General features: G+C 32.1%; 1 pseudogene; it reads right to left on the minus strand.

Annotated features, from left to right (window-relative positions):
* Nucleotides 1–8,266: 8,266 nt before the first annotated feature.
* On the minus strand, nucleotides 8,267–10,139 carry LOC130967384 (uncharacterized; annotated as a pseudogene).
* Between the last annotated feature and the right edge of the window lie 1,077 nt (nucleotides 10,140–11,216).

Raw genomic sequence — 11,216 nt, forward strand, 5'->3', positions numbered from 1 at the left:
TAAATATTTATCTGCAAATTAAAGGTATCCACAGTTAAAAACCTAATTAGATATTTGACTACATATTTTTTAAGACAAATATTTCGTTAATTTTAACATTTTTGACATGAAAATAACATAAGTACAAAACTAAAAGCAGTGCAGGGACTCAATTGAAAAAATAAAATATAACTTAATTACAAATTTGATAAAACTATAAAGACCAACAGAATAATTAAACCTAAAAGAAAATATGTGAATTGTGAAATGTCTTGAGATATTTCTTCTCTCAGTTTCTCTATTCCTAATTCTCTTATTCTAGTAAATCCAAGGTTTGAAAATTAAATCAGTCATCAAACCATTTTAATTATTGGTTTACCAGTTTAAAAATTTAATTGATTCAATCATAATTTAATCAAAATAATTAAATTATAATAAAATAAATATAAAATTATAAATAACTATGCAAAAATAGGAATATATGATAATATAAATTTTAAAAATATATAAATTAAAAGTGTAAAACCAACTAAAGTTTTATAGTTTTATGTAGGATAAAATACTATTTTAGCCCCCAACGTTTAGATTAAGTCCTAATTTGGTCCTTAATGACCACCAATGTAAACCTCTTTTCTTTGATTCCTGTAAGATCCTGAATTTTTGAAAATTAAATAATAAGTTATTTATGATATAATATATTTATTTAAGAATATATTTTCAGATATTTTTATATATATAGATCGGGTAAATTCTTATTTATAATTTAAAACTTTAGTAATTGAAAAATAATGAGAATTTTATATGTTATATTTTGTATATTCAGACTTTGAATCTTATTTTATGAAAAAAGGAAAAATCTATTTAATTACCTCTAATTTTGAATTAAAATATTTATTTAGAAAATAATTTTGTAAGTAAAAATAAGTAGTATTCTCAAGAGTAATTATATGGAACTATATTTGGTTTTCAATTATGACTGTATACCTTAATTTTATTATTTGGGGCTGCCAAGCTGCCATCGTCGAGACCGTCATCGACGCCACTGAAAAGAAGATTATGATTGCCGCTACTGCATGTGAGAGATAGAAACGCGTACAGTTGTCCTGTGAAGAGAAGGTTGTTTCCGTCACCGCTGTCGAAACTTCTGTCACCGCCGTCGACCCAGCGCTGCCACGGAGTTGTCAGAGGCCGTCGTCATTGCTGTCTGGGTCACGATGGTCAAAGTCGCCGCTGTTGGAGTTCGCCTGAGCTGCTCAGGGATTCCCGCCGCTCCTTTTTAGTTCTGTTCTAGCTGTGCCGCTGTTTTGGTCACCGAAAAACACATTCGGAGCTACTGCTACTCCGTTGTCTTATTTCTCTTTAGCCGCAGTAAGTCGTTCTTGCCTTGAAACCCTCACCACTAGTGTAAAAGTGTTCTGTTATGAGTTTGTTTAAGATTCTGAGGTTTTGGTAACATATGATCAAATTTTGGTTTTTGCATATCGTGATTGAAGTTGCCGCTGTTACTAGAAAGTGGTATGGAGCTCTGGTTGCGGCTGCTGCTACTACGGGCTGGGAGAAAAAGGGATTTTTGCGCATTTTGTAGCTTTCAGGTTCCGAATATTCGAGGTAAGGATTTTTCTTAAAACTTATTTTATATTACGGAATTGTTATAAATTAATATTGATGCAAAAAATATATATTTGGTGATTATGTGAGTCTTATGGATTGACTGGTTTGTTTTGGATGAATATGACTATTTACTTGATTGAATTATTGATTGTTTGAGTTGGCATGCAGTTGGTGAAAAATTAATTTGAAAAGCTTATTTGAATGTTTATACTAAGAAATAGTTTTGTATTGGAAATCCGATTATTATTATTGAGAAATGGTTTTATGTTAGAAAATCTGGTTTATATATATTCATATTGAGAAAGGATTTTGTATTGAAAGTATGATTTGTACGTTTACATTGAGAAATGGTTTAGTTTTGAAATTGTTGAGCAGTATTGAGAAATAATATGGTATGGACAGAACCCTTGAGGGGTGGTAAAGTCTGGATTTTAGGAGAGGTGCTGCTGAAATTTTTATAAGTTTGAACCTAATTAAGTGATTGATTTAAGAATAATTCATTTTTGAGCCTTTTGAAAGGGGTTTAAACTTGAAATGGTTTTGAAGTTAGTTCGAGGATTATGGATGAGTGAAAAAGAGTTTTGTAAAAGAGAAATAGTTTTAAGTGAAGTTGCTTTGGATGTTCCCAAAAATGTTATAAAAAGTGATATTGGTTTTAAAGAAAAACGATTTGAGGAAAAGTGTGTTAAATGGTGTGATGTAAGAAAAGTGGAGTTTTGAAAAGAATGAATTTGGAAAGGAGTCTATTTTGAAAGTGTTAAGTGTTTGGGTAAAAAGTGATCTCTGACTAAATGTGACAGGCCATAACTTGGTCCTTGGATCTCAAAATTTTGTGAAACTTGATTTGAATGAAAACTGGATTTGAAGAGTTTATGATGTTCAAAGAACGGACGAAAAATAAATTTTTAAAACAAATTTATAAAGGTTTGAAAACTATGCTTTAAAACTGAAACTTAGAAATTTTGCAACACACGTCCTGTTTTCTTGAAAAAACTTTATTTTTTATTGTTTAGCTTTCCCAGCAAGCTTGTAATCTCCTGTAAAATTCATATGATGTTTGATAACTGATTTTTAAGCTCTGAAATGAGTGTGAAAAAATCCAATTAATTGAGTTTCTAAATGGTTTGCAAAACCGAGTGTGAATTTTAGATTAAATGAGATATGAAAGTGATTTTTGGTGAGATGTGAACTGAATACGTTTTGTTTTTGAAAGCGAATAGGCCAAGTATGATTTTGAATCGTGATGAAAATGAGTTTAAAGACTTATGGTTCAATTTTGATTGTGAATTTGAGTTTGATTCATTGTGGCCTAAATGTCTGGATTGGCAAGGTCTGTGTGTTATCTCGCTTGCGTATTGATTTGAGTTTTGCTCCGAACAAGGACGGTGGTTAATCCGCTTGTTCACAATTCTGACTAGGGACGGCGATTAATCCCGGTTGCTCGAGATTCTGGGTAAGGACAGTTGGTTGATCCCGCTTATTCTCGTGGTTCTCTCTCTATTTGCAAGGTGGTAAGACACTAGTCCCCCAATCTATTCGGCACGACCTCACCAAGAAAAGGTGGTAGGGCACTCATTCCCCGATTTATGCCCCCTGATGTTTGCCTCCAAGAGAATGTGGTAGCATACTAATCCCCCGATTATATGCCTCCTAGGGATGCGCAGAAGAGAAATGATATCCAGGTTAGCTACCAGATGTATCGGGTCCTGGTAGTTTAACCGACACGTGAGCTCATGGCCAGTAGGACAGGCATGCATCATATGTATCTATTGACATTGTTTCGGTGTGCATATTGTATTTGGTTTGCCTATGTGAATACTTCTGTTTAACTGCTAATTGCCATACTTGCTATAATTGCTCCTGATTGTGTTTGAACTTTATTATTTGTGATTGTGTCTGGTTGATTGGATTGTGGTAAATGAGTGTTGATTGAGTTGCTTGGGCTGAAAACCGTGATTGATTACGTGATCGGCCGGAGGCCATGATTAATTTGTGTTGAGGTTTAGCAAAGTATGAAAAATCTAAATAGTTCAACATAGACTTAATGAACCTATGTTTGGAAGAGGATGATCATTCATACAGTTTAGGTCACTTTTAAGATTTTTATAAGAAAAATATGAATTAGGATTTTAGGTGATTAACTGTGGGTTTTTGAAAAGGTTTATAAGATGAACGATTATCACTGCTGTCGAAAACAACGTTCTTTTTATATATATCTTTTTATGACAATTTTAAAACTCCTCTGGTGAGACCGCGTGGTTAGGTTCTCACCTCCCTAGAGTCTTACCTTTTCAGGAAACTGACAAAGAAGCTTATGAAGAGATTAATATGTTTTTGGTTATGCGATATTGCTATATTAACTTAGTCATTATTTTTTTCTCTCACCATTAATATTATGTTTTTGTAAAAAGGGATAGGAGTCGTTAATTGTAATGTTTATAAGTTATTTGTATAAGGAACTCTTATTATTATTATTATTATTATTATTATTATTATTATTATTATTATTGAAGTGTTGTGATTAGTTTGTATGTACGTATGTATGTATGTATGTATGTATTATATTTTCAAGAAAAAGTATTTCTAGTTTTTTGCCAATGAAAAGTTTACTTGGTTTCGAGTTAAAGGCTCTTATCTTATTATTAAATATATGGATGTCGTCGTAATATTCTCACTATCAGAGTGGCGCAACCGGAAGTGTGACATTTTGGTGATAAAGGTGTTACAATTCTAAACGATTGATGATTAATTGCTAGAATTTGGAGTTTTGTATAAGAAGGACGAGAATATGAAGTGTTAAAAAAATATTTTAGTTATGCTTATCTAACACATTGAAATAAGAAGATATAATTTATCTAAAAACGTTGTTAACGTCTACGTTACTCACTTCTTAATTGTTCGTGTCAAATTTAATAACGGGACAATATTGAATTTATTTGAAACTTTTTGGAACTGAAATAAAACATTTAAAATGTTAAAGATCAAATTAAGATTTAGCCCAAACGTTAGGAATCAAAATAATATTTTACTCTTCTATATAAGTATAACACAAGAGTTGAATAAGAAAAAAAAATAGCTAAATATCAAAATTTATATACGTATAAAATTCATTATATTATATATTTTATTTTATAGAATAACAGAGAATCGATATACACAAAAAATTATTAGTTCTTTTTTATTTGAGAAACGAATGTAGTCTGTGTCTTTTAGTTTTTAATATATCTTTAGTTTAAATTAAATGTTTGTTTTTTTTTTTTGTTTACCCAAACGGTATTTTCCAACCCGACAGGTTAAGGACTAATTTATCGCGGATCTGAGTTCCATTTAAGGGTCTACCGCTGACCAATGAGTTGTTGTATTTAAATTAAATGTATTATTTTATTATCTTAAACGTAAGTATAATTTATTATAACCAAAATTATAAAAAAAATGTTTTTTGGACTGAAATATAAAAGGTCTTATAAACAAAAACACTAACCATTGTATTTAATGGGCCTAAATATTAATCCAATTGCCAAATCCAAATTCTCTATCTGAATGCAGTCACACAGTGATTATTATTATTATTATTATTATTATTATTATTATTATTATTTTGAGGCGTACTTGAAATAGTTTGCAAAGTGTATGAAATTTGAGAGTAAGAATTTCGAAGTGATAATGAGAGTTTTGAATGTGTTTTTATGTCAACTCCAAATAATTGTGGGAAGTATATGTAAAAAATTTTAATATTTAAGTTAGTAAAAATTTTATATAAATATAAATAAATTGAAATTAAAAATTATCTAATTTGATTAGATTTTTATAGAGGCGAGTGATAATTTATTTATCATTGATAAATTTTTTATGTATGAGTAGTAGATGATTTTTTTTCTTCATTATTAAAGAAGTATTCCAACGTTTAAGTGGTTGATGATCTGTAACTAATACTTGGAATAGTGGAGGGAAATAGTGAATTATTCTCCAAGTCAGGTCGGACATGGATTGTACTACTCGCACTCCAAGTAAGTCGGGTAGGCTGACCTGTATCTTCTTAAAGCACATCTTAGTGGTATCGACTGCTCTTTTCAATTAAAGTGGGCCCAGTTTAGTAGATTAATTTATTTGAGTTATGGCTTTTACTATTTGGGTCATAATATGAATAGTATTTAGATTAGTGATAAATAATCTTTTATCTAATTGTATTTTTTTCATTGATAAATAATCCTTCTAAGAAAAGGTTATTGCAATTAAATGGAACTCCCTCTCCTCCTAATTGGATAACCCTAAACATTGATGAATCAGCAAATGGGAGATCAAAGAGAGCTGGATGTGGAGGTTTATTAAGGGATAGAAGAGGGAGTTGAATAGTGAGTTTCTCCTTTTTTATTAGTGACTGCTCAGCATTTAAAATTGAATTATGAAAAATAATAAAAGAATTGAAAATTGTCTGGATTATGGGAATTAGAAGACTGCGGGGGAAAGTAACTTTCAAGCTGTTATTTGCATTATTAATGGCCTAAAAGATATCAACAACTATCCAAATACCCTTATTAGAAACATTAATCATTGAAAAAATAAAAACTGAGAAATACATTTTGTTAACATATATGGAGAAGATAATATTGTTTTGCCTGTAAAAATTTAGATCTTAATTAAGGCTTTCACTTTTGAAATACAGTGATTAGTCTTTTAGCTAATGATAAACAAAGGATATTTATCCTTCGAATAGTTTATACTTTATAGTTAATTTTCTTTGGATTCTCCTTCCATTATATAAAAAAAAAATCTTTCAAACTATGTGATTTCTTTATTGATTAATGTTTGTACTATGCTGTGTTAGGTGGTTGTAATTTTTATTGTCTACCAAAAAAAATATATTGTTGTAAAAAGTGTGACTTGAGAGTACATCTGAAAGTCCATTCTAATTCTGATTAGCATTGTTTTGTGGTATTTTTGTGATTGTGAGTAGGGTTGGAAGTGAGTCAAGCCATCTCATGAGTCAGTTCAAGCTCGACTCATTAACAATTCGATAACTGAACTCGTAAGATTAGTGAGTTGAGCTTGAGTCTGGAATTGAGCTCATAAATTAAATGAATCGAATTTGAGTTTGGTCGGTTATATATATATATATATATATATATATATATATATATATATATATATATATATATATATATATATGCATTTAATTTATACTTTTAATATTATATATATACATATGAAATAGTAATATATAATTATATATATATATATATATTAATCTTAATTATTTAAAATTTTATATTTATTTTTTACATATAATTTTGATGTAAAATATAAATAAAAAATTTATAATTTATTGATAGATAGACAATATATAAAATTAATTTTTTAAAATATTTTTTAAAATATTTTTTAAAATATACAAGTTATAATTTATTAATATAGAATTATAGATCATATTCCTATTATTTGAGCTAGTTCGTAAGCTTTCGGTGAGTTGAGCTTGAATTTAAGAAATAAGCTCGATTAGTAATGAGTCGAGCTGTAAGTCAAATTCAATTTTCGTAAGTCAAGTTTGAGCTTGGTTTAACTCGACTCACTTCCAGCTCTAGTTGTGAGGGACTGAGGATGCATCGTTGTAATTGAAGAACAGAAAAAAAAAAAGGTTACAAGCAATGAAACAAGAACAAAAAAGGGGCACAAAGTTGTGTCAGTTACCATGGCATGGTAACCGGCGGTGGTGCGGCAAAGAAAATGAGCGCCTTTGAGAGAGGAAAAAAGAAAATAATAAAATTCTTCTGTTTTCTAATTCTACTCCCGCCCCCATCCACTTCTTTTTCCTTTTTTTGTGGCTCTGCAGACCAACGTGCAGTTTAGATGAAATTTTAAAATCGGCCAATTTTTAATTCGGTTTGAACCCATTTTCAGAATATTGAGTAAATTCTTTTTTATATATATATACTGTTATGTTACCATTTTTTTTCTTTGTTTGTGGCGATAAACTCAAATAAATCTATTAAGGTACCTAATTGCAGTTCGCAATAAGAGCCTAAGGACTTTCTTCAAACTAGCCTTTCATATCACCAAGATTTGGATTCCAAATTATTTCAAGAACAATCTCCAATTCAAAATTTTCTTAAGTTACTCCGCACAATAAAAACAGATCGATGCCTCAGTTTATTTCCTAAAATTAGAAACTCGAGAAGCCAGCCTGCTCCAAAGGTAATAAATCCATTATGCATTATTCACTTTTTGCAAATAGTCAAATACTTGGTTTCCAATACTTAGATGCGGTAAAAATTCAGGAGAGTGCAGGATACTACTACTCATGTAGGAGCAAGAAAAAATAATTCAGTCAATGCATTGAAGAAAGTGCTCAGAAAATAGAAGCGAGGATAACACATAATTCAAGGCTTTCAATGTAAGTATTCGAAATGAACTTTCATATTTTGCATAAAGGTCGCGAAAACTAAAGGATATATAATATTAGGAATGTTAACGTTGGACTGTTAAAATCCTAAATATGTTCTTCTCAGTATTTTACTATTTTTAAAGACCTCCGGCTCAGCCGATCGATTCCTTTAAATAAGCAAACAAAAATTAATTACAAAGCAACACGCTTTGAGGAAAAAGGTGCAATACAACAAAAACCGATAGAAACCAGAGGAAGATTGCACCATCCTAAAGGAAAATTTGAACTATTCTTCATCTAATTTTTTCTAACCTTATTTTTTTTCTTTGAAACTACAATCCATCCATCCTCTGCTTCACCTGCATCCTTTTTGAGAGGCTCATCATCAATCCGCATGTTACCTGAACTCATGTTTGATTCAGATTTTGGAATGTCCACATCCATGTTTGAAGAAGTAGCCTGCCTAGCACTGCTTTCACCATTTTGACCACCTTGGACATCATCATCTTCTTCATCCTCATCATCATCATCATCCTCATCATTCACAATCTATTTCAAAAAAAAAATCATTAAAAAAAAAACTACTACTACCTACTACTTCAAAATTCAAGTAATGTGGATGAGCTTCCAGTTGCATCTTAGCAAAGATGTAAACAAGAGAAAATGTTCACGTGTCAGCCAACAAAACACTTTTTTCACTATATGTGGGGTTGAGTACATGAACCAAAATGACACCATGATGCGCTATTATGAATCATGTTTGAACATTTAAGCTCATTTAGAAATTAGAAGTTATAGAATTAAAATATTAATGTTTCTCCTCCTATAATATGACCTAAATATAGTATGGGCAAAGCAAACTCATGCATCACATTCCCATCAAATAATATACTTTAACATTGCTCCCTCCAAAAAAAATCCAGTCATATAGGACAAGGAAAAGCCTAAATCAATCATATACATAAGTGTAAATGCAAATTTATAGAATAGCAATATAACACAATCAAGGTTCATACTCATTCCCAAATATTATGCTGTCATTTACCTGTGGCACTGCACGAGGATGCGCAGCTTGGTTAACAATGGCCTGCCTATAACGCTCAATGGTCACAAAGTTTCCTTCTAAGCATTCCTCATGCATAACCATTAGAATTTCAGCTACCTACATCAGTTCGTAATAATAACATGAACATGAAAAAATGAGAATCACAAGAAAATACTGCAAATACACAGATACATCACAAAGGAGTCATTAGCAGTGGCATACACAGCGTTAATTTCTTTTAAGTTTGAAAAAATGACCTTAGGACACAGTTCACATTAAGTTTAATCTATGCTACAAATGGATATGGACACCAGAGCCCTACTTAACTGCTTCTTTTCAAATAAAATACATACAAAACAAAAGGTATATCAAGATTTTAAAATACAAAATAGAAACATGACATGTACATGAAAATTGGTGACTAATGATATGTTCATTCCAAAAACTAAGGACTAAATAGTGTACCATTAATTATGCCTATGATGGCCAGATATTAAGTTTTCAGTTTCCACCTATGAATAAAAAGACAGGGAAGACTGATGTTGTGATCGATGTGGTAAAAAAATGCAAACCCTCAACCTTGTAGTTAAAGTTCAACTAACATTCAACCCACTTCCATTGAGCTTAACAAATTAGGTAACTTTACTTTCAAACACTATGGTAAACTAAAAATAACAACTACATTTAACCCTTAATTATTGCAAACAAGCAACATGAGCAAAATTCAACAACAAATAATATGTATTAATCCAACAAAGAAAGAAAGATGCACCTCTTGAATGCTGCCATCCTCAACCCCTACATGGAGCGAATTCATGCCATTACAGAGTTTGCGCTTCAAGTCATCAATATCAAGCCGCTCTGCGAATCCTTCAGAAAATAAAAATATTAAGGATCTAAAACAAAATAACAATAATTGAGGCAGTGTAATAGCGAGCAATCTCTGGATTGAGTGAACCATGAGAGGATATCGGTGGCGAGGTTATTGGCCTTGAGGCGGGAGTCAGGGCCACCCCACTGGTTCTCGACGGCGTCACGAAGAGCGGACCAACGCAACAAAACAAAGCCAATGCCTTCGCTGAAAAGTGATAATGAGTTTCCTTGTAACCGTTTCGCAGCCTCCATTCTTCTTCTCTTCTTTCTGGATGGAACCCTGCACACAAAAGGATCAAACCCGTCTCTGCTATTCTCTAGCGAGGGCAACCAACTGCAAGACAGGGATGGAAGGCTGCGAAGTGCCTGCTCAAAGAGAGGAAGAGCGTCGTCCTGAAAAGGCCACAAGTCTCCTCTTCAGTGCATCAAAATTAAACCGTTTTAATATAATTAAAGCAAGGTTTTGAAAATTGAACTAATCGAACCGTTTTGGCTACTTTATCAAAGGTTGAAAGCTTCAACTAGGCTCAACCGGAATAACTAGATTATAATTAGGGGTGTTCATAAAAAAACCAAAATGTGGTTAACCGGTTAAAAAACTATAACCACATTTTGGTTAACCAGTTTAATAAAATAATTTTAAAACCACATCCATATTTTTTAGAATTGGTTAACCAAAACCAAATTAAAAAAAACCGATTTTTAACCGGTTAACCAAAACCAAAACTAAATTAAAATCAAAACCTAATTTCAAAACTAAATTACGTACTCTCTCTCTCTCTCCTCCTTCCTCTCTCTTTCTCTCACCCTCTCTTCTTTCTCTTCTTTTCTCTCTCTCTCTCTCTCTCTCCCTTCTCTTTCTCCTCCTATCTCTCTTTTTCCCTTCTCTCCCTTATCTCTCTCTCTCTGTCTCTCTCTCTCATTTTCCTCTTTCTCCTCCTCCTTTTTGTCCTCTCCTTTTCTCTCTCTCCCTCCTCTCTCTATCTCTCTCTCTTTCTCTCTCCCCCCTCCTCTCTCTATTCTCTCTTCCCTTCTCTCTCTTATTTTCTCCCTATTTCTATCCTCTCTCCCTCTCTCCCCCTTCCTTTTCCCTTCTCTCTCTCTCCCTTCTCTCTCTCTCACTCATTTTTCTCTTTATCTCCTCTCCTCTTCTCTCTCTCCTTTCCCTCTCTCTCTCCCTCTTTCTCCCCCTTCTCTCTCTCTCTCTCTCTCTCTCTTTCTTTCTTCCTCCTCTCTCTCTCTCTCTCTCTCTCTTCTCTTCCTTTCTTCTCCTCTTCTCTCTCTCTCTCTCTCTCTCTCTCTCCCTCCCTCTCTCTCCCTCTCTCTCTT

This window comes from Arachis stenosperma, chromosome 3 (genome assembly GCF_014773155.1).
Source record: "Arachis stenosperma cultivar V10309 chromosome 3, arast.V10309.gnm1.PFL2, whole genome shotgun sequence".
Taxonomy (NCBI): Eukaryota; Viridiplantae; Streptophyta; class Magnoliopsida; order Fabales; family Fabaceae; genus Arachis; species Arachis stenosperma.